This window comes from Balaenoptera borealis, assembly GCF_965194805.1.
Source record: "Balaenoptera borealis genome assembly, chromosome: 4".
NCBI classification, from domain to species: Eukaryota; Metazoa; Chordata; class Mammalia; order Artiodactyla; family Balaenopteridae; genus Balaenoptera; species Balaenoptera borealis.
Genome location: NC_138861.1, coordinates 44109720 through 44134447, shown reverse-complemented (window position 1 = coordinate 44134447; position 24728 = coordinate 44109720). Strand labels below are relative to the sequence as shown.

At 40.5% G+C, this 24728-nt stretch overlaps 1 long non-coding RNA gene across 1 annotated transcript in view; it reads right to left on the bottom strand.

Moving 5' to 3' along the window:
- Window positions 1-24728, bottom strand: part of LOC309628463 — a 332638-nt gene that overhangs the window by 293990 nt on the left and 13920 nt on the right. The window lies entirely within an intron of this gene.

The window sequence follows — 24728 nt, the reverse complement described above, 5'->3', positions numbered from 1 at the left end:
GTTCTTAAATGATCAGACTTCAGCATCTGGAATCAATTGCCTTGTGATGGAAAAACAGATGTTCTATCAAGGTTTCTTTGTGATCAAACAGGCAAAGAGGAAGGGTAAAGCCAGCTCCTGAAACAGAGCCCTGTACAGAAATGAGACATGGAAAAAATGATAAAGTAGATTGTGTTTGGCCAGAAGTGAAATGAACAAAGGTAGGAGTTACGTTTTGGTTCACTTATAAGCCATCAGTCCTGTAGCTGACCAAGAACCACCACCACAATTAGTCCTTAGGTTACTGATACCTAAGAGAAAGGTAAGTTTATTATTATTCCACTTGAATATACATCCCATAAGGGCGTGTCTTTCATCAATTTTGTGCCTTGCATGAAGTAGGTCCTCAGCTTACCATATGGATGGATGGAAGGATGGATGGATGCATAAAGTTGCTTCCCATCGAACTGCATCCTTGATTTGGATGCCTCTCCCATCCCCTTTTAGGTCGACACCAGCCACATCCAAAGCTCCTGAGATTCCAGTATCTTGGTTTGGAAGATGTTGTGGAAGGCCACCTCCTGCAGGCTGAGTATGAAAAACACAACTGTGCGGGTTGCTCCGTAGGGTTGTAGGATTTATTTCTGATCTAAGTTGAGGTCCAATTTACCCCTAAAATGTGAGTTATGAGGACTTTTATAAATTTTACTCTATCTGCTTTTAAAAAATTAAGTCTAGTCTTTATGGGCAAATAGTCTTAGAGTTTTAAACTGAAGTGTAGAGCTGGTCTTCATTTTCTATTCTTCTTCCTTTTTTAAAATAAAGGAACATAAGTACAAAAGTATGCGAAGAAAAGCAAAAGATCAATTTTGCATCTATTTAAGTAATCTTTTTTATATTTGGTAATATGGTGAATTATAGACATTGGTTCTCAAGAATTAAAACAACCTTGCATTTCTGGGATAACTCCTACTCTGTTACTATGTAATATGTTTTTACATGTTATTAGATTTAATATGCTGATATTTTATGAAGGATTTGCTATCTGTGTTTATCAAGGATATTGGTTTGCAATTTTCTTTGCTTTTATTGTGATATTTTTGACAGGTTTTAGCATCAGGGTTATGTTGACCTCATAAAGCAGGTTGGGACATATTCCCATCTCCTTTATTTTCTGAAAAAGTTTGTGTAAGGTTGGTCTTTTTCCTCAAATATTTACTGAAATTCAGCACTGAAACCATCTGGACCTGGAGTTTTCTTAGAGCCAAAAACCAGTTTGAAAACACATTTTGTTCTTACCCAATTCACCTGAGAGAATGTACAATAAACACTTTCTCTTGGTATCTCATTTAAAATTTTGGGCTACTGTTATTCAATCATCAGTGACGGTGACCATGAATAATAACTGATGAATTACCGAGGTCAAAAATAGACATGATGTTCATAGAAAAAAAATGTTCCATTTCCTATTTTGTTTGAAAGATGGCTTGATTAGACCGGAGAATTAGAAGCCCAGTTAGGTAATCCAAACCCAAATCCAGCAAGTCAAGGACTGGGGACCAACACTTCCAGTGCTTTTCAAAGCACACTCAGTATAATTTGTTTTTTCTGTCCTTGGCACTCTGATTACTGTCGACGTTCCTAATTTCCAGCATAAAATAAAACATCATCGAGCCTGCCAATGCACTGAAATCAGTTCAATGAAGTAAAAACTGCCAAGAGCAGGCAGATTTGTATTATTACAGATATATATAATTTCTGGTTTTAATCCTCCCATTCCCAAATCCAAGTTAGATTTTCAGGACTCTATTTCACTTACGCACATAGACAATGAATGCAGATGACTCCATTAAAAAGAGACATGTATACTTTTGATGTGTCATTTTATATTTTTCCATTCTCTATTGTAAGTCTCAACAAAGAATACATTTGTTCTACCTAAAGGACTATGAAAATGTCTTAGATTGAATATATCAAAAGCCATTCAAATGTGTTCCTATCAAAGGATAAAGCATGACCATAAAGGAATAAGGCTGAATTGTAATAAATAAACTAAAACATATTCATTTCTTCTGTTGGCTGCATACTTATTCCAGTGAGTTTACATGCTCAGTTTACATAAGGAACACTTCTCTTAGAATTGCCTTCAGAAGCTGCACTCCATCCCCCTGACAGTCCTCAGTGGAGTGATTTGGGTTACTGTTAACAGATGAAAGTCATTAATGGCTGTGCTGGATATTCTCCCATTTGCCCCTCCAGAACCACTCTCCATGCCTCTCCACTCAGCCCCGTGTCCTGGAAGGCTGTATTAAGGCTCCCCAGTTCTCTGGCTTTCTCTCAAGTTTGGCCAAAGGGAAACACCATCAGAAAATGGAAGGCAAAGAAGAGTATGAGCTCAGGGATGTGGCTGTCTTCCTCCTCCAAAGTCCCCTGCTCCAGGGAGTGTAAGGGCTCCGCCATCCCTTGTTGATTTCCCATTACCCTTCTCACATCTTTTGTAAATAGACCCTTTATTAAAGACTCCTCCATCACACACACACACACACATACACACATACACCTACACAGTGTGAGTCAGCAATATGTTTCCTCCCTAAACCCTAACTAATAAAGGAGTCAAGACTTCTGAACAAGCTGGGTGATCAAGCTAGGTAACATGACTTTTAGTATAAAAGATAGACTATATAATCATGAGAGTAATTTTTTGACACTGCTCACTCATTGGCTCTGAAGCACTTTCCAAAATAGAAGTTCAAAAATTGTTTAGAGTATATTCCAAACATCTAGTCTCTGAAGGTGAGTACTTTGATGGAAACACTATTCATTTAGCTGCTAAATTTGTTGTTTTTAAACATCTCAAAACATTATCATCACATTTTGTGATATCTGTTCATTACTTCCCATAAAAATATAGGTACTTCAGAATTTCTGAATGCATAATCAAATTTGGGGACGATACCGGTCCAGATAGTAAAAACAGGAAATAGCTTATTACTAAAAAGAGAGAGGGAGAGAGAAAGAGAGAAAGAGATATTTGAGAATAGATTGGACATCACAGGATACTGAGAAAGAAATAAAATTGTTTCCAACAAACATTTCATTAAGTAGACATCAGTAAAGTTTTCGTGTTGTGAGGGACAGTTTGTCTATGTAAAATCTGCATATGTTTGAGGAATCCTTGATCTCCTTAGACTCTTCAAGAATCAGTTTCCTTTTTTAAAAAACTATTAATACTTAAGACAAAAACTTGAAAGCTGACCTAGTGGCTATTTCTCTATTTGGAGCCAGTTAATTTCATAAAGCTGGTATTAAGCTATTCTCTTTCTTTTCTCTGTACATAATGTACTATATTGAGCTGTTATTTTGCCTTAAAAATACATGACGAACATTCTGAATGTTCCCAATGTTTTTAATTTAGATTTGCACAATCATAGATATTAGAGAAAATAATGGAAAAACTAGGATTCTTCCTCTTCATATGAACCATAGACCTTGGTCCAGGATTTGGTTCTCTTTGTTTGATTAATAAAGCTGGTTGGGGGAGGGGGTGGTGAAGAAAGCTCCCTGGGCAATTGCTCCCATTATTTCAGAATTTCTGGACTAGCGTTCTCTCTTTAATGGAGCACCATTACTCCAGTGATTTATCCTGGAGACCTAACAAATAATGTCTCTGTCTTGGTATTATACTTTAAACTTATTGGCTGACAGATGTTATGTCTCTATTAACTGCAGTATATTTGAGCAAAGGATGTTGTCATTGCAATTAACTATAATATCAAGATTGGCCTAAAAAAAAGCCAGCAACATGGAACTCTCCAATCCCTTGTGTTTGGGACCATGAAGACAACCAAATTTGACCTGTCTTCTAGTCATTTAATTCATATGATGGAATATTGGCACACATAGAATCTATGTAGATTATTTTGTTAACAATGATCTATATCTTTAATTCCTTTAATCTGCTCATAGCTTAATGTTTCTATTTTTTTTCCACTGGAGGCAAAATCGTCTTTTAAATTCTATGTTATTTTGGAGAGTCTCCTAATTTCGCTTTCTTTTCTCAAGTACAGCTCCATCTTAGATTCATATAGCTGAAAGGAACTTTGTAAATCATCTAGTTGCTAACCTCATTTCAAATATGAGGAAATTAAACCCAAAAAGTGATTCGCCATTATCCTGTTCAAGCTTTCTCCTGATATTCACTAACAAGGTATAATATATTGCACTTTTAACAATAACAATATTTGAAAAGGAATATGATCTACTTTCTAGGAGTTTAAGCCAAGTTTTTTTTTAACAGTGTGAAATTCTACTAAAATGTTCTGTTTATTTCAAATCAGTTATTTCAAAACCAAACTCATAGTTAAGACTGTCTCATTCCAATGTAAACAAACCGAGAGCAGATCAAGACTAATCTGGTCCTTATCAGATGTTATGGTAGCTAGCTATATTTTCATATGTCTCTTATCCTGCTTAACAGATCGTATGCCCTTTGTTTTTTCCTTCTCCCAAAATGCAGTGGCCCATGCTTTCCATGTAACCAAGTGGACCCATTGATAAAAGATATTGGCAACCCAGAATCCACAGCTCTTAATTCCAATTGACATAATGATATGTCAACATAAATTTTGGGAAAAATAAATTAGTATTTATTTTGCTTTAAAAATACACAGAGGAATGAGTTAATTGTTTTTAGCAGAAAGAACCCAACACAAATTGATAAAAATGTAACAGGGCCTAAAAGTAAGCACATGATTTGAACATGAGCATGGGAAGAACTCCAGTGACTCCCAAACATCCTCTTTGATTGGTCAGAACTGCCCTCTTGAGTGTCCAGCCTAAGACTAGCACTTACGACCAGTCAGTACAATAAAGCAGGTAAAATGCTTCCACTTCAACTTCACCTGTAAATTCACGGGGATAATCTATTTGCTCTCTCTGGCTAGAAAAATTGCAAAAGGGTGATTCTAATGGAATAGGCATTTTAAATTATAAATGTTTCATATTTTATGTAGTTCATTTGATACATATTTTTCTGCTTTTTTGTTTAAATAAACAGTGGTCTCCATCTTAAGAATCTCGATTTGTCTAAAATATTAATTAGTTAAAACTAAAATGTTTCTCTCTGTATTATTTGTCTGACATCCCTTGGAAAGAATTTTTAACCAATAGGAAAAAATTAAAATTTATACTGAAGAACATTTTTCTAAAGTCTATTTGGCCAGGTGAGTAGGTTTGGAATTTGGCAGTGCCTGTAAATTTTATTTAATTTCACTTCACTTTGAAATTTTGCTGAGTGAATAGAACTAAAGGAATCAGAGAATGATTGATTATAGGCTTTTTAAAAATATTGCCTAAAATAGTGAGGAAAAGACAAGGAGTTGAAGACAAGAGAACCATTCAGTGGATTAAACAGAATTTTAGAAAGACAGGTACTGACTAAATGTACAAAATGAAAAAGTCTTGAAAAGAATTATTTTATTCTTTATGGGTATAAGTGATATTTCTTTCCTATAGAATATAGTAAATATTTAATGGGCGTTACTAAAGGGAGATTTTAGTAATAAAAGTATAAATTGGAATTAAAAGAGTGAGATGAAGAGTTTGAAGGATTTACAAAAAGTATTCCATGCTCTGACCACAAATGGGTGCAGCTGTCTGTGTCATCTGAGGAATGAAACTATTTCCTTTCTCAATGGCCATCTTCATTCCCAAGGTTGGCTTCTTAGAAGAGTCATGTACCCCACAATTTTTCATAAACTGAGAAACTCTAAGAACAATGTGGCACATTGGGAAAAGGAGATCAACCACTTGGGAATGTCAAGGGTCACAGAAACATAGACTAAAGCACAGTTCCAACGTATAAAATATTACGGTAAGGAAAGCCTGACTTCAGGAGAATGATCAACTTTAATATGAATTTCCCTCTAGACATTTTGGAGCAAGTGCCTGCTACAAACCAAGGCTGGTGGGAAGAGTGGACCTGTTTCCTCCAAATAAGCGTGGGAAACCTACACTGGCAGACATCACAGCGGCGGTACAGGAACTTAAATGTCCTCTTTATTTCCCCTCAATCATGGGCAAATCAAGTGTAAGTCAGACACGAAAGTGAAGGATAAATACCCTTTCCAAGGAAAATTTCCACATGGATATTTGTATGAGACGGGAGTCCCAAAGTAAGAATTTGCCATTGTTAAGACAACCAAGCTTAGCATAGTTTAAAAATTCATCCCAATTTAGCTTCACAGACTTTTTTTTTAATTCCCTACTATGTATCAAGCTTTGTAACATAATTCAAGGCTCAGTGGAGGAGAAAAATAATAAACAAAAGAGCAACAGGAAAGGTAGATTGCCCCCAGAAATGATTGAGATGAAATCAGACAAATCACAACCTGCCCTGTTTCTGTCTTCCCAGAAAAGAGCATCGCTAAGAGCACAATTCCTTTGGCTTGAATCGCAAGCTCAGAAACGCTTATTCTGCCCTTTGGGCAGGACCCCTGAGCCCAAACTCCAGCACTGGTCTCCTGGAAATCACAAAACATGGTAGTCCTCTCAGGGGGGTTAATGAGACCAAGAACAGCTTTCTCAAAGCTGTGCCTGGAAACTTCATGGAGAAAAACCAGGATAATTTAAATGTGTAATAAGCAAAAGGAGGAATGAAATCAGCAATACTCTCACAGAAGTTATTGTAACTCTGGACTTAGGAAAGGATATTTGACAATTTAACTCATGACATTTATTTGTCAAATGAACTCAGTGTGGCTCAGATATGAGTGTAGCCATATGAATAATGGATAAATAATGGATGAATAAAAAATAACCAAAAAGCAGAATGAAGGCGGAAAAAAGCGATGTCTCCTGCAAAGATGAAGTAATAGCTCTTGGGGTGCCATAAAGTCCTAGATTTGTTGGATTTGCTTTATGTCATGGGATTTAGGTGCCCTGACTTTGTGTGACTACCTGCTGAGTATTTCATCATTTCTTGGTAGTTAGTGCCAGAATTGAATTAAATTGTAGGGCACCCAGTTGGTGTTCAGAGAGTTGGAGTATCGGTTTGTGTGAGGAAACCGCTCCCCCCCACCCCCCACCTTGGTGTCAGAAGTGTGAGTAGAAATAGATCATAACCAACCACATTCTTTGATGTTCTTGAAACATCCCATGCTCCTCCTACCTGCTTGCTTTTACGTGTGCTCTGCTCTTTACCTGGAATGTTCAGGTACTCATCACCTTGTGATGTACCTCAGGCATCAAAATGCAACATGTCCAAAAACTGACACATCATTTTAGAATTCCAACATAAAGTAATAGAGTGAAGGTTTGTTGCAGGGTCTCCAGGAGCTCAAGGGAGAGCTAACTACATTGTGGATGTCAAGGAAAGCTTCACAGAAAAGGCAAACAGTGAACCACATGTTGACAAGCTCACAAGGTGATGAGTACCTGAAGAACATTCCAGGTAAAGAGCAGAGCACATGTAAAAGCAAGCAGTCAGGAGGAGCATGGGGTGTTTCAAGAACTTCAAGGAATGTGGTTGGTTATGATCTGTTTCTACTCACACTTCTGACACCAAGGTAGGGGTGAGGGGGGCGGTTTTCTCATACCAACCAATACTCCAACTCTCTGAACACCAGCTGGGTGCCTTACAGTTCAATTCTGTCACTAACTACCCAGAGTTAGCACAGACCCCACAGATTAAGGGCTCAGTCCCACAAAACTGCCCCCACTTCAGATGTCAGTTGCAAGTCCTGGACCCCCTGTTCTTCTAATAAACAACTGGCTGTAAATCGGGGCTTCCCACAACCTCATCCTTGGGTTTGATCATTTGCTAGAATGGCTCCCAGAACTCAAAAACAAAAAAAAAACCAGTTTACTTACTATTACCAGTTTATTATAAAGGATATTATAAAAGATACAAATGAACAGCCAGATGAAGAGGTACATGGGGTGAAGTCTGGAAGGGTCCTGAGCATAGAAGCTTCTGTCCACGTGAAGCTGGGGTGCACCACCCTCCCCTCCCAGCTTGTGGATGTGTTCAGCAAACTAGAAGCTCTCTGCTTTTTAGGGGTTTTATGGAGGTTCCATTATGTAGGCATAATTGGTTAAATCACTGGGCACTGATGATTAACTCTCTGGAGGGAGAGTGGTAGGGCTGAAATTTCCAACCCTCTAACCACAGGGTTGGTTCCTCTGGCAGCCAGCTCCCATCCTGAAGCTGTCTAGGGGCCCAGTAAGGGTCATCTAATTAGCTTAAACTACGTATGGTTGAAAGGGGCTTATTGTGAAAACAAAAGACACTCCTCTTACTCCTGTCACTCAGGAAATTCCAAAGGTTGTAGATGGTCTTGCCTCAGGAACCAGGGACAGGGATATATATTTGATCTTTATCAAATATGTATTTCTTATTATATGACAAGATCACATTGGTTTAAAGGGGCAATAGGAGATGAAACAGTGGAGGAAACGGGGATCCAATTCTGAAAGGATCTTTTTTTATAAGTTAAATGTATCCAGTAGTCAATAGGGAGTTACTGAAATATTCAAAGGGAGTGATATGGTCATACTTGCATTTTCCAGAGATCCCTCTAGGAATAGTGTGGACAGTGGATTGGAGACATGCAAGACTGACAGCCAAACCCAATGAGGACTGGAATAGAGCTATGACAATGCCATTGAAGAGGCATGGTCAGATTCAGGAGATAGTACAAAGGTAGATGTTGTGGGACTTCATAGGATACCCGATGAGAAGAGTAAAGGAGAGGAAGAAATTAAGGCTAACTCTTAGATTTCAAGCTTAGGTGACCAGTTGGGCAGTGACCCAAGTAGCCAAGGACCCAAGCAGAGAAGAAGAAGGACTAGGCTTTCAGGCAGGAGTCAATGAGAACTCTTTTGGACATGCTGAGGTCCCAGTGGGTCATTCTGGTGGAAATGACAAGGAGGAAATGAGAGAAACAGATCTGGAGCTCAGAAGAAAAGTCTCACAAGAGATAAGGATTTGCAAGTTATGGGCCTGTGGTTAGCCATGGAAATAATGAGTACTTCTAAGTGAGGCTGAGGTGAAAAGATGTCAGGCAGCATCCTTGGGGCAAGAATCCATAGACACCCAACTCTTCACCCATAATAAGGGAGCCTAATTGGAGGGAGAAAAGGGTACATGCCTGGGGTGGGCCCCTACTCTTGATAAAGCTCTGAGGTTAGGAGAGCAGGAGCCTGGATCTGCCTTAAGGAGCTTTTCAGCAACACAGCTCTTAGGAAGTAGATGCACTTAAAGGAGTGGTTTCTAAGGGAGCCTGTGTAAGGGCCACCACCAGTATAGAGTTGAAAGTGCTCCATGTGGAACCAGAATTAAAGGCTAAAAAATAATGGGTGAGATTATAGTGTGTGGTGATATGTGCAAGCTTTTGAATACAGTCAATCCTCATTATTCCAAATTCTTTATTTGCAAATTCACCTACTAAAATTTATAACCCCTAAGTCAATACTCACAATATGTTTGTGGTCATTTGTGGACATGCATGGAGTGTCAAAAACTTGAGTCCTCGATGTACACAATCCCAGGTGAGGTTGAACAAGCCGATGCTCTGCTTTCTTGTTTCCACTCTCATGCTATAAACAAATGTCCTTTTCAAGGTAGTTGGTGTCATATATTTTACATTTTTGTGCTTCTAGTTGGTAATTTAGCTGTTTAAAATGGTCCCCAGCACAGTGTTGAAGTGCTGTCTAGTGTTCTAAACACAAGACTGTGATGTGCCTTACAGAGAAAATATAGGTGTTAGATAAGCTTCACTCAGGCATGAGCTATATAGTGCTGTTGGCCATGAGTTCAATGTTAATGAATCAACAATATATATTAGATAAGGTGTCTTTAAACAGAAACACACACAAAACAAGGTTATGTATTGACTGATTGATGAAAATGTGACCAGAGGCTCACAGGAACCCAACCCTGTATTTCCCCTAGGAATAGGGGTTTGCTATTCATTAATTCAGTGTTCACAGTGACTTTACAGGACATAATTACTACAAATTACAAGGATTGACTATATCTGCAGAAGACTAGAATGAGCCAAGAGCCACATCCGTCTTAAATGAAGCTCCTGATTTATTCAAAATTGTTAATTACACATTCACCTAAGGTTCAGGGAAAGGTATTGTTTTTGAGTGTTTACTTGGGTTCCTGAAGCTGGGGCAGGGTCGGGGGGGAGATATTCTCTTTGAACCACCCGATCATTGACTGCAGTCACGTGAACTGAAGAAGTAAAGCACATCATGGAGTCCAGGATCCCATCCTGCCATGTGTTTGCTCTGTGACCTTGGACAAGCATTTGCCATCTCTGAATCCTCATGCCTCGCCCATGAAATGAGGCAATGACACCACATGACCCCTCATATTCCTGTCAGCTCTGGCAGTCCATGATTCTGCAGCCAGTCCCAAAGCAAGAGACACTGCCATCAATTGTGATATTAGGATGACATAAGGATTTACTGGAGTGTACTTCCTGTATTTTCCAGTGCAACCTGAGGACAGATTCATTAGATTATTGATTTAAAGATTCTGCAGTTCTTGTCTAATTTTAACTTTTATGACAGGAATAAACCCAAAGGAAAACTGTAAAACTGTAAGAGTAAAATACCCTCTATTATTTCAAACTTAATGGCATTAAAAAATAGAAAGAAACAGCACAAAGAGAAGAGTGTCTAATTTTAATTATTTAAAGCAAGTGGCTTGAATGTTCAAGGCTGGACCCAAATGTTGTGCATGCCAGGCCTCCCTGAGCACCCCGCTCTGTATTTTAGGTCTCTCCAGAGGACCCCAGCATATCTTACCAGCAATTGCATGCTCCGTTAAGCACTTGGCAAAGGACTGGATGGACATGTGTGACCCAGACGTTTCCATGGAAGCTTAGGCCTTCCAGATGGAGTCCTCATCTTAAGAACGTGTGCAGGGTCAAGATGTAATCCATTGTTCCAAAGAATACAATGATGCACAAAATAAATGCTCTAGTTTATTTTTCCTCTTCTTTAACTGTAGAGGATACATCAACAAACAGAATCCTTTATTTAACAAAAGGTATCTCTCTTCCAAATTGTCGGAGGGTAACCCTAGGTAGTAGTGGAAAAAGTTGAAAAGATTAAACACACACACACACACACACACACACACACGAAAATCACCTTGCCTTATCATTTTCTTTAGCCGAATGAAAAAATCACCATGCTATCTTCAGGCTCAGATCTAACATCTGAGGGGGTGCAGGCACCTTCTCTTCCTCCATCTCCATCCCACAATTGGAGGGGCTCTTGTATGCATGGGTGCACTCACCAGCATGCAGTGACAGCCTGGTCATCTTTCTAAAAGATGGAAGAAGCCCTTGTAGGCACTGGCAGTGGCTCCGGGCCACTGGGCTGGGGAATTCTGAGGTGCTGGGTACTCGGGTTGTGGTCCAGAAGGTGAGCATCTCCCTTTAGCTCCTCAGGCTCCTCACCCTGTGGGGGAGGGACATAACCGAACTGCCATGTGTACACCTCTCTCAAGATGCAATTTTATTCTTTCTCCACATACGATAATGCACGGTCTTTCCATGGTTTTCCTAAGCACCCCTCCAACTCTAAACATCTCAGCACATTGAAAGCTGTTCCTCTTGCAGGATTTAAAGCATAATAGTATATTGCAGTGTGTGTAATACACCTGTAAGTGCATGAGAATACTGGCCTTCTGGGGATAAGAGTAAACAGTCGCTTCTACATAGAAGCAGCTCAAGACATAAAATGAATAAAATTAGTGTTTCAGTGAGAAACCACTGTACATTGCTATGCACTTTTATGAAATACAGAAATGCAGCATCACTGCTCTCCCTCCACTTGATCATCCCTCTCGAAGCGCCATGAAAGCTCCGTGGCTGTAGGACCCTGCCCATCTTTGGCACCTGGCCCAGTGCCTGACATCTACTGAATGGTCAATAAATGTTTGTTGAATAAATAAATTTAATTCACTCTTTTAATCTGCAGGACGTCAGCGTCTCTGCTCTAAACAATTGGTTTAATTTCAAAACCTACACAATAAAGTCGACCTGGGTTCCCCATCCCAAGTCTCTTTCTGTGGCTGGAGATGTTTTTAATCTTGGGAAATGCATGGGGCCACGTAGTGTGCTCGGCTAGTCTCAATTATGAGGACACAATTTCCTTCTCTAGTGCTCTTCAAACAGTTATGTGAGTGTTCAGCTTTTGACTTTAGGCAACAGACTGGGTCCTGGCAGCAGCAGCTGTGAAGAGACAGTCATTGGACAAAAGGACCACTGAGGGCTAGGAGACCCAGTCATCACTCCTCCTTCAGAGCATCTTCATGATGCACCCAAATGTCCCATGGCTTCAGTTGGGAAGCAACCAGGATCCACAGCCTCTCAATTTAGTTTACTTTGCTCTCATCATCTTTTCCTCCCTAAATGTCATCGCACTCTGAAGTCTACACGTCAAGCCAGCAGCTGCCCAAACGGAGACAAGAACACCATGGAAACTGTTAGGAGCTCAGGAAAGGCAATACCACTTATCCTGTTCAACTGTTTCTTTACAAAAAAAAAAAAAAAAAGTGTGGGGAGCACTTCCCTGGTGGTCCAGTGGTGAAGACTCTGTGCTTCCTCTGCACGGGGTGCAGGTTCCATCGCTGGTGGGGGTCCCACAAGCCGCATGGCACGGCCAAAAAAAAAAAAAAATCAATTGGAATAAACTCAAAACAGTGGGAGTGGGGAAGCAAAACTACCCACTACAGGCAGCTAGGCCAACAGACCACCTTCCACCTCAGGAGGGTCCCCAGAGACGCATACCCTATGACAGACGTCAGAGAGAGAAATCAGTAGGGGGCTGGGGGGGAGGGGAGCAAATCAGCTTTAAAAAAAAAGCCCCCGCACGGCTTGCCGGGATCTTAATTCCCCCACCAGGGATCAAACCCAGGCCCTCGGCAGTGAAAGCGTGGAGCCTGACCACTGGAGCACCAGGGAATTCCACCAGCTGAGAAAAGGCAGGATCCTTTTGGTTGCTTTTCCCAAGAAAAGGGGTATTTAAAGCATTTAGACATCTTAAAATTGATGTTTGTAGCCTCGTAACTAAAGTAAATATCCAAAATAAAAATACTTTTAGAATTACACACTTAGTTAAAAGACCTGCAATAATGTTGTCATCACGTGATGCAGGTGAAAAGAAGTAAGGTAGAAAACCACATGCTGTGCACTCGGGGCTGTGGTGAGCCAGATGCACTAGTGCAGCCTGGACCAGTGTCAGGAAACAGCAGCTGCCCTGGCGGCCCCTGCTGCGCTGCCCCACCACGCTGGGACCCCTCACGCTCCCCACCAGCCAACCTCTAAAGGGTTACAGCAGGTCAGTGCCCCTGATACATAGGTCGTTCAAGTGTTGTAATATCATTGCTAAATATGATCCTCATTTTTTAACTTACATATTCGTGTGTGTGAGAAAATACACCAAAATGCTTAGCAGTGATTATATTGAGATGTGGAATTGTGAGTGACTTTTATTTTCTTCTTTATGTTTTTTGAGTTTTCACAGTTTTCTACACCAAGCATATATTACATTTATGGCCAGAGAAAAGAAGAGTAAGAATACTATTTATAGAGAGAAACTCTTAAAGGAAAATTAAATCATCCCACTATTGACTCATCCCTAATTCAGTGCTGGTAGCAATTTACTAAATCTGATATGGTCTATATCCAAGAAATGTGTCTTGGATGCCTACTGCGAGCCTAGCGCACGGGATACCAAGTAATATGAAGCATGACCTCTGTCAAGGAGTGGAGTTAAGTGTACACACACCACACACACACACACACACACACACACACACCACATACTCTCCCAGTCTTTGCTCAAATACCCTTGCCCCAAGAAGGCCCACCTGACCATCCTGTGTAATAGTGCAGCCCACCTCCACCCCGCACACTGGATTCTCTTTACCAGCTCCAACCTTTCTTTTTCCAACTTTTAGCACCTCCTTCAAGAAGAGCGGGACAGGCAGCTCCTCACAGGGCCACTGAAGCTGAGGCTGTCAGAGGGGGGAGCCAGGAACAGGGGCCCAGACAGCTCCAAGTGCTGTGGAGATGTAAGGCAAAGGGATGCAGAGGAAAGGGAGCATCAGGCTGGAAAGAATAAACTGACCTAATCCTCAAGCACCTGTCCTTGAGGGGAAAGGAAAGACTGCAAAGAGCAAGCTGACTGTTTTTAGTTGCAGGGCACTTCAGTCATCAGAGTAAGCACTTCACTTGTCATCACAATTTCAGGTACAGGGAAATTTAATTCCTTTATTCCAATGGCTACAAGCTAAGGTTCTCTGATCAGAAATAGACTTGAATCCAGGCTCCCCATGTGTTACCTCAGTGGCCCTGGGCAATTTACTCAATACCTCTGAGCCTCAGTTTCCCCATCTATAGAGTGGGGAGAATAGTAGAGCCCAGGATAAGGAATGGAATGAGAGCAGGAATGCAGAGTGCTTTGCTCAGTGCCTGGAAGGGAGTGAGAGCTGGGCTGGGTGATGGTGGAGAAGGGGGGCACAGATGTGGCCTCTGTCAAGGGCAGCCGTGCTCACCAAGGCATCTCCCTCCCTCCCAGGTCTCCAATCACACCTGCCTTTTATCAGGTCCTCTGTGTGCAGAGCCATAACTGCACAGTGGGCAGAGACATCCCCAAAAGCTGCTGCTGTGTAAGACATGCATCTTTCCCAACCACCCGCCACAGCCCTCCTGGGAGCACCTGCCTTTGTTGGGCTGGGCCCTGTACTATCACTGTGTGTGTTGAACAAATGCAAGCAGAACAAGCGATGACTCTTGAGTGGCCGCGTGTGTCCAGTGAGTGAAGATGTCCTCAGTGTCTGAGAACACGGAGAAACCCAACTGCAAACAGCCCTGCTTTCCTCCCAACGCCATATTTGCAGAATACTCCCGGAGCAGCTCAACTCATAGAAAGAAGACCCAAAGTGACAATGCTCCCCGAAAACCATCAGGAGACCCTCAGAACAGTCACTTTTCTCAGAAAGGGGAAAAGAAGCCTGCTTAATCATGCCAAGGGGTGAGAGGTGCTTCTGGGGTCGAGGGAGTGTCAAGAACTCTCATGAAACAGTTTTGAGAAGGTCACATGGAAGAATGGTAGCCTTTTCAAGACATTCATCTGACCCTAGCATCCAAGCCTTGGTGTTTTCCTAAACAAGGCCCCTCTCTTCTTGGTAGTCCTCAGAGAAATGAGAAAAACATATGCTCCACAGATTTCTTGAGTTCCCTGTGTGGGACAACAAAGGTTAACTGTCTTCTTTGTCCCAAAGGAGAACAGTTGTTTGTGGTGTCAGACCACACGTGTTAGGGTCTTCCCTGCCTTCCTGTGCTTGGCTCTAGGACTGTCAGCTTGTAAAACATTTCTATCCCACAGTGTCACAGTCAATCACTAGAAATTCAATTTTACTTTTACACTTGTCCAGCCCCTCAGATGACACATTACTTAGTCATAACAGCAAACACATCCATCGTGTCTATTTTCTCTCCAATCCAAGCAGAAACTCAAAACTCTAAAACTAGAAGAAACCATTCTAATTTTCTGGCCCTAGAACTGAATACATTTTTAACCCAATTTTGAACCAAGTCTCTTTTTTATTTTTTAGGTCTCTTGAAACTATCTAAAGCAGAACTAAATCTGGGCTTCTAATAATTCATCTGGAACTAAACTAGAATGAAAAACTATTCCTTGAACCAAATGTGCCCAAAACCAACTCTTGGTGCCATTTGAGTAAAACAGGTGTTGCATTCTTCTGTTGGAGTGAGGTGGTGCATGGAGACCTGAACACAACGTGATGTTAGCAAAGTGAAAATTGTGAACAGTGGTGGAAGATGCAACTTGAAGCCACTGGCCAAGGTCAATTCAGTGGCCTGAAATAAATGAGACCACAGGTCCACAATAGGAATATGCCCCAGTTAGGTAACATCAGAAGGAGGTCTTACGTCAGCACTAGGGAAGCCTATCAGAGCCCAGACATAGGTAAGAATAAGGACCAATACAAGTGATGGGCTGGGTAGGCCAGATCATGCAGAAGGCCAGCTGGGGCAGAGTTCAAGTATCTGGGTCAGGAACCTGAGATTAGCAGGAAGCGGAGGATGGAAGCATATAAGAAATGTAAGAAGGCAGATAAAAAAGGATCAATGCCCCAAAAGACACTGATAATAGTGGAAAGTTCCCGGGTTTACTGAAAAGATGAAAGCTGACCAGCCTAGCCAGGCTGGCTTAAGCTGAGATGGTCAGGAGGTGACCATGGTTTCCTGACAGCTATCTAGCCCGACCTGCACACTGGGTTTCAAGAGCCCACATGCTACACATAACACATGTGCTTGAAGCATGCTTTTTGAATGAATGAATTAATTAATTAATTAATGGGTTCCTACAGATCTGAGGTATGAGTTGCTATCTTTTCTTATATGTACAATGTGTAGCCCACTCAGACAAGAATAAGTCTTGTGAAGATAATAGTTTTTCTCATTCTAGGCAGTGGAATCTTAAATCTGATAATCAGGTAAACACCACCTGGTATGTATCTTTAACACTAACTAGAGACTTTTTTTTAAATTCTAAACTTTAAAGTGACCAAAGGATGGTTAAGGACAATATGTAAGCTACTCTTTTTTAAAATTTTTATTGGAGTCTAGTTGATTTACAATGTTGTGTTAGTTTCAGGTGTACGGCAGAGTGAATCAGTTATACATATATCAATACATATATCCATATTTTTCAGATTATTTTCCACATAGGTCACCACAGAATATTGAGTAGAGTTCCCTGTGCTATACAGTAGGTCCTTATTAGTTATCTATCTTATATATAGTAGTATGAATATGTCAATCCCAATCTCCCAATTTATCACTTCCCCCTCACATTTCTCCTTTGGTAATCATAAGTTTGATTTTGAGATCTGTGAGCCTGTTTCTGTTTTATAAATAAGTTCATCGTGTAATTTTTAATTATATTCCACATATAAGGGATATCATATGATATTCAGATACCAACATCCAGCTCATCCTTGCTACAGAGCATCGAAAGGAGCAGCTGTGGTATCATCGGGATCCTTTTCTGGATGTCCCAAGTATTCTTGTCCCCGAAGCCTGGTTTGTCCTGCACAATGATTCTTCTGGAAGCACATTTCAGATGTGCACCAGCTCAGAAATGGGTCAATGTTCTCCCACCATCAGTTAATAAAAATCTTTCTTCTGGCATCCCTGTGGGTCTCACTCTCCACTCCCCCACTCCACGTAGCTTTCATGCCAGCTGTGTGGACGGCCATGGCTTTCCCCAGTGTCTTGAATTTTTCCACCTTCATCCTTTGCTCATGCACTTCCTCAGTCTTGGGTGTCCTTTTCCCACTTCCATTCCCTGGGTTGAAATCCATCTATGTCAGATCTCAGGTTCTTCCCTGGGCTACCGCTACTTCCAAATGGCTAGATCCTGTGATCAGAAGTGCTACTCCAGCAAATTTTCTGCACACCTGACCTTTGGGTCAGTGGGTCAGATGATCATACTCAATCCAATGCCATTTAGTTTGGGAGACATTTGGCACTTGTATAACACACTCAGGAAGAGGCACTGATCATATGAGCAAACTGCCAAGATGAGAGAAGAAGAGAGAACACACTTCTCCAATGATCCAGAAGTGACGACTTAGGGACAGGTTCCATGAAACACAACCCTGCACCAAAACTTCAAAAGTCTTCTGCTGGATGGAAGAAGGATGTGACCACAGAGGGAAAGCACAGGGAGTTTCTAGCAGTGAGGAAATTGTTCTGTAACCTGACAGTGGGCGTGTTAACACAAAAACCTCTAAACGTGGCAAATTTGTGGAACAGAACACCAGGAGAAAGAAAAGTCAACTTTCCTATATGACCTTTTTTTAAATTTTAAGTGTTCCACCAGAGAAATGAACTATGCATTAATAATCAGTCATTACTTTTTCTGAAAATAGCTGTCAAGCAGGGTGGAATTAATGACTTTTGACATGAGTCCAGCTCCAAGGTGATAAACAGCATTTGCTTTGTGTTTGGGAATGACGGGAGGCAGTTGAGGAAAGAGAATGTTTTGCACCAAACAATACTGTACAGTTTGAAAACTTTGGCCTTGGTCTATGTAGCACCAGACTTAATTTGCATTTTCCTTTCCCACATACCTTAAAAGAAGACTTTAATACAAACATCCCATACCGATTGTATATATAGCTTTTCTTCACCTGACCTAAACCTTTATTTTCACTCATTATTTCTTATCTAATTAGTTTAGTTATTTCAACTAAACCTGGCTTCAGGGGATGCAGGCAATTTGTTTTGGAGCCACAAAACTTTGCGTGTTTTTATTGTTACTAGAGTTTTCCAAAGTCTGCCCTAATTTCATCATCTGTGACATACTTTATCGCGTTAATGATTCATTTCTTTGTTAGTAGCAATTTGATGACTACACTAAAATCTAGACATGTGAGTTGTAAATTATCTAATTTGCTATCTCTTCCATTGTTTCTTCACATTAATCTAATTTCCATCCTCATCTCATTCTGTAAAAATCCTAATTAAAATCCACCAGGGCTTAGTTAAAATTCAGGCTCAAGTGAAAAAGGATTTAAATGAGTTCTTAATGGAACCCAGAGACTTGCCAGATTTTAAAGCTGCCTAATGCCTAGCCAGGTTATAAAAGACTTTCAACAGTGAAAAAGGTTCAGCCCAGATCTTCAGCAGGTTTTACTGAGGGCGATGTTTTGGGGTTTCAGGTTTGGGTGTTATTTCCACAGAGAATGCAAAGACAAACAAAATGTAAAAATTCTCTGCTTATTAAAGTTTTAAAAGTTTAAAACTTATTAAAGTTTTAAAAAGCACTTGTACTCAGCCAGGTTATCTACACCATATATGTTTTATGGTATGTCTTTAAAGTAAAAAATCAATATACCAAAAAAAGGGAGGGGCAGTTGTTTCTAATCACATACCTCTAAATTTTCACAGCTTTACAAATACTTGGGGGGTCTGGGCAAGATGGCGGAAGAGTAAGACGTGGAGATCACCTTCCTTCCCACAGATACAGTAGAAATACATCTACACGTGGAACTGCTCCTACAGAACACCCACTGAACGCTGGCAGAAGACGTCAGACCTCCCAAAAGGCAAGAAACTCCCCACGTACTTGGGTAGGGCAAAAGAAAAAAGAAATAACAGAGACAAAAGAATAGGGACGGGACCTGCACCAGTGGGAGGGAGCTGTGAAGGAGGAAAGGTTTCCACACACTAGGAAGCCCCTTTGTGGGGGGAGACTGCGGGTGGCAGAGGGGGGAAGCTTCGGAGCCACGGAGGAGAGCGCAGCCACAGTGGTGCGGAGGGCAAAGCGGAGAGATTCCCGCACAGAGGCTCGGCTCCGACCAGCACTCACCAGCCCGAGAGGCTTGTCTGCTCACCTGCCAGGGCAGGCGGGGGCTGGGAGCTGAGGCTCGGGCTTCGGTTGGATCGCAGGGAGAGGACTGGGGTTGGCTGCAAGAACACAGCCTGAAGGGGTTAGCACACCACGGCTAGCTGGGAGGGAGTCCGGGAAAAGGTCTGGAGCCGCCAAAGAGTCAGGAGACTTTCTTGCCTCTTTGTTTCGCGGTGCGCAAGGAGAAGGGATTCAGACCGCTGCCTAAACGAGCTCCAGAGACGGGCGCGAGCCGCGGCTATCAGCGTGGACCCCAGAGGGGGGCGTGAGCTGTGGCTATCAGTGCGGACCACAGAGACAGGCAAGGGACGCTAAGGCTGCTGCTGCCACCACCAAGAAGCCTGTGTGCAAGCACAGGTCACTCTCCTCACCGCCCCTCCCGGGAGCCTGTGTAGCCCGCCACTGCCAGGCTCCTGTGATCCAGGGACAACTTCCCCAGGAGAACGCACGGCGCGCCTCAGGCTGCTGCAACGTCACGCCAGCCTCTGCCACCGCAGGCTCGCCCCGCATCCGTACCCTTCCCTCCCCCCGGCCTGAGTGAGCCAGAGCCCCTGAAGCAGCTGCTCCTTTAACCCCGTCCTGTGTGAGCGAAGAACAGACGCCCTCAGGCGACCTACATGCAGAGGCGGGTCCAAATCCAAAGCTGAACCCCTGGAGCTGTACAAACAAAGAAGAGAAAGGGAAATTTCTCCCAGCAGCCTCAGAAGCAGCAGATTAAAGCTCCACAAACAACTTGATGTACCTGCATCTGTTGATTACCTGAATAGACACCAAATCATCCCAAATTCAGGAGGTGGACTTTGGAAGCAGGATATATTAATTTTTCCCCTTTTCCTTTTTTTGTGAGTGTATATGTGTATGCTTCTAGGTGAGATTTTGTCTGTATAGCTTTGCATACACCATTTGTCCTAGGGTTTGGCCCGTCCATTTTTCATTTTTTTTTTTTTTACTTAAAAAATTTTTTTTCTTAATAAATTTTTACTTAATATTTTTTTCCTTATTTTGTATTTTAAACAACTTAAAATTTTTTTTCTTCATAAATATTTTCTTAAAAACTTTTTTCCTTATTTTTTATTTTAAAAAATTAAAAAAATTTTTTCTCAGTAATTATTTTTTATTTTTTATTTTAAAAAATTAAAAAAAATTTTTTCTTAATAAATTTTTCTAATAACTTTTTTCTTACTTTTATTTTAAAAAATTTAGAAAAAATTTTTTTCTTAATAATTTTTTTCTTAAAAATTCTTTTCTTATTTTTTATTTTAAAAAATTAAAAAATTTTTTGCTTAATTTATTTATTTTTTATTATAAAAAATTAAACAAATTTTTTTTCTTAATAATTTTTTTTCGTATTATTTATTATAATACCTTTATTTTATTTTATTTTATTTTATCTTCTTTCTTTCTTTCTTTCTATTTTTTCTCCCTGTTATTCTGAGCCATGTGGATGAAAGGCTCTTGGTGCTCCAGCCAGGCATCAGGGCCGTGCCTCTGAGGTGGGAGAGCCAACTTCAGGACACTGGTCCACAAGAGACCTCCCAGCTCCACGTAACACCAAACGGCGAAAATCTCTCAGAGATCTCCATCTCAACATCAAGACCCAGCTTCACTCAACGACCAGCAAGCTACAGTGCTGGACACCCTATGCCAAACAACTAGCAAGACAGGAACACAGCCCCATCCATTAGCAGAGAGGCTGTCTAAAATCATAATAAGGCCACAGACACCCCAAAACACACCACCAGACATGGACATGCCCAGCAGAAAGACAAGGTCCAGCCTCATCCACCAGAACACAGGCAATAGTTCCCTCCACCAGGAAGCCTACACAACCCACTGAACCAACCTTAGCCACTGGGGACAGATACCAAACACAACGGGAACTACGAACCTGCAGCCTGTGAAAAGGAGACCCCAAACACAGTAAGTTAAGCAAAATGAGAAGACACAAAAACACACAGCAGATGAAGGAGCAGGGTCAAAACACACCAGACCTAACAAATGAAGAGGAAATAGGCAGTCTACCTGAAGAAGAATTCAGAATAATGATAATAAAGATGATCCAAAATCTTGGAAACAGAATAGACAAAATGCAAGAAACATTTAACAAGGACGTAGAAGAACTACAGAGGAACCAAGCAACGATGAAAAACACAATAAATGAAATTAAAAATACTCTAGAAGGGATCAGTAGCAGAATAACTGAGGCAGAAGAACTGGTAAGTGACCTGGAAGATAAAATACTGGAAATAACTACCTCAGAGCAGAATAAAGAAAAAAGAATGAAAAGAACTGAGGACACTCTCAGAGACCTCTGGGACAACATTAAATGCACCAACATACGAATTATAAGGGTCCCAGATGAAGAAGAGAAAAAGAAAGGGACTGAGAAAATATTTGAAGAGATTATAATTGAAAACTTCCCTAATATGGGAAAGGAAATAGTTAATCAAGTCCAGGAAGCACAGAGAGTCCCATACAGGATAAATCCAAGGAGAAACACGCCAAGACACATATTAATCAAACTATCAAAAATTAAATATAAAGAAAACATATTAAAAGCAGCAAGGGAAAAACAACAAATAACACACAAGGGAATCCCCATAAGATTAACATCTGATCTTTCAGCAGAAACTCTGCAGCCAGAAGGGAGTGGCAGGATATACTTAAAGTGATGAAGGAGAAAAAGCTACAGCCAAGATTACTCTACCCAGCAAGGATCTCATTCAGATGTGATGGAGAAATTAAAACCTTTACAGACAAGCAAAAGCTGAGAGAGTTCAGCACCACCAAACCAGCTTTACAACAAATGCTAAAGGAACTTCTCTAGGCAAGAAACACAAGAGAAGGAAAACACCTACAATAACAAACCGAAAACATTTAAGAAAATGGGAATAGGAACATACATATTGATAATTACTTTAAATGTAAATGGATTAAATGCTCCCACCAAAAGACACAGACTGGCTGAATGGATACAAAAACAAGACCCGTATATATGCTGTCTACAAGAGACCCACTTCAGACCTAGGGACACATACAAACTGAAAGTGAGGGGATGGAAAAAGATATTCCATACAAATGGAAATCAAAAGAAAGCTGGAGTAGCAATTCTCATATCAGACAAAATAGACTTTAAAATAAAGACTATTACAAGAGACAAAGAAGGACACTATATAATGATCAAGGGATCGATCCAAGAAGAAAGTATAACAATTGTAAATATTTATGCACCCAACATAGGAGCACCTCAATACATAAGGCAAATACTAACAGCCATAAAAGGGGAAATCGACAGTAACACAATCATAACAGGGGGCTTTAACACCCCACTTTCACCAATGGACAGATCATTCAAAATGAAAATAAGGAAACACAAGCTTTAAATGATACATTAAACAAGATGGACTTAATTGATATTTATAGGACATTCCACCCAAAAACAACAGAATACACATTTTTCTCAAGTGCTCATGGAACATTCTCCAGGATAGATCATATCTTGGGTCACAAATCAAGCCTTGGTAAATTTAAGAAAATTGAAATCGTATCAAGTATCTTTTCCGACCACAACGCTATGAGAGTAGATATCAATTACAGGAAAAGACCTGTAAAAAATACAAACACATGGAGGCTACACAATACACTACTTAATAACGAAGTGATCACTGAAGAAATCAAAGGGGAAATCAAAACATACCTAGAAACAAATGACAATGGAGATACGACGACCCAAAACCTATGGGACGCAGCAAAAGCAGTGCTAAGAGGGAAGTTTATAGCAATACAAGCCTACATCAAGAAACAGGAAACATCTCGAATAAACAACCTAAGCTTGCACCTAAAGCAATTAGAGAAAGAAGAACAAAAAAACCCCAAAGCTACCAAAAGGAAAGAAATCATAAAGATCAGATCAGAAATAAATGAAAAAGAAATAAAGGAGACAATAGCAAAGACCAATAAAACTAAAAGCTGGTTCTTTGAGAAGATAAACAAAATTGATAAACCATTAGACAGACTCATCAAGAGAAAAAGGGAGAAAACTCAAATCAATAGAATTAGAAATGAAAAAGGAGAAGTAACAACTGACACTGCAGAAATACAAACGATCATGAGAGATTACTACAAGTAACTCTATGCCAATAAACAGGACAACATGGAAGAAACGGACAAATTCTTAGAAATGCACAACCTGCCGAGACTGAACCAGGAAGAAATAGCAAATATGAACAGACCAATCACAAGCACTGAAATTGAAACTGCGATTAAAAATCTTCCAACAAACAAAATCCCAGGACAAGATGGTTTCACAGACGAATTCTATCAAACATTTAGAGAAGAGCTAACCCCTATCCTTCTCAAACTCTTCCAAAATATTGCAGAGGGAGGAACACTCCCAAACTCATTCTACGAGGCCACCATCACCCTGACCCCAAAACCAGACAAAGATGTCACAAAGAAAGAAAACTAAAGGCCAATATCACTGATGAACATAGATGCAAAAATCCTCAACAAAATACTAGCAAACAGAATCCAACAGCATATTAAAAGGATCATTCACCATGATCAAGTAGGGTTTATCCCAGGAATGTAAGAATTCTTCAATATACGCAAATCAATCAACGTGATACATCATATTAACAAACTGAAGGAGAAAAACCATATGATCATCTCAATAGATGCAGAGAAAGCTTTTGACAAAATTCAACACCCATTTATGATAAAAGCCCTGCAGAAAGTAGGCATAGAGGGAACTTTCCTCAACATAATAAAGGCCATATATGACAAACCCACAGCCAACATTGTCCTCAATGGTGAAAAACTGAAACCATTTCCACTAAGATCAGGAACAAGACAAGGTTGCCCACTCTCACCACTATTATTCAACATAGTTTTGGAAGTGTTAGCCGCAGCAATCAGAGAAGAAAAAGAAATAAAAGGAATCCAAATCGGAAAAGAAGAAGTAAAGCTGTCACTGTTTGCGGATGACATGATACTATACACAGAGAATCCTAAAGATGCTACCAGAAAACTACTAGAGCTAATCAATGAATTTGGTAAAGTAGCAGGATACAAAATTAATGCACAGAAATCTCTTGCATTCCTATACACTAATGATGAAAAATCTGAAAGTGAAATTAAGAAAACATTCCCGTTTAACATTGGAACAAAAACAATAAAATATCTAGGAATAAACCTGCCTAAGGAGACAAAAGACCTGTATGCAGAAAATTATAAGACAGTGATGAAAGAAATTAAAGATGATAAAAATAGATGGAGAG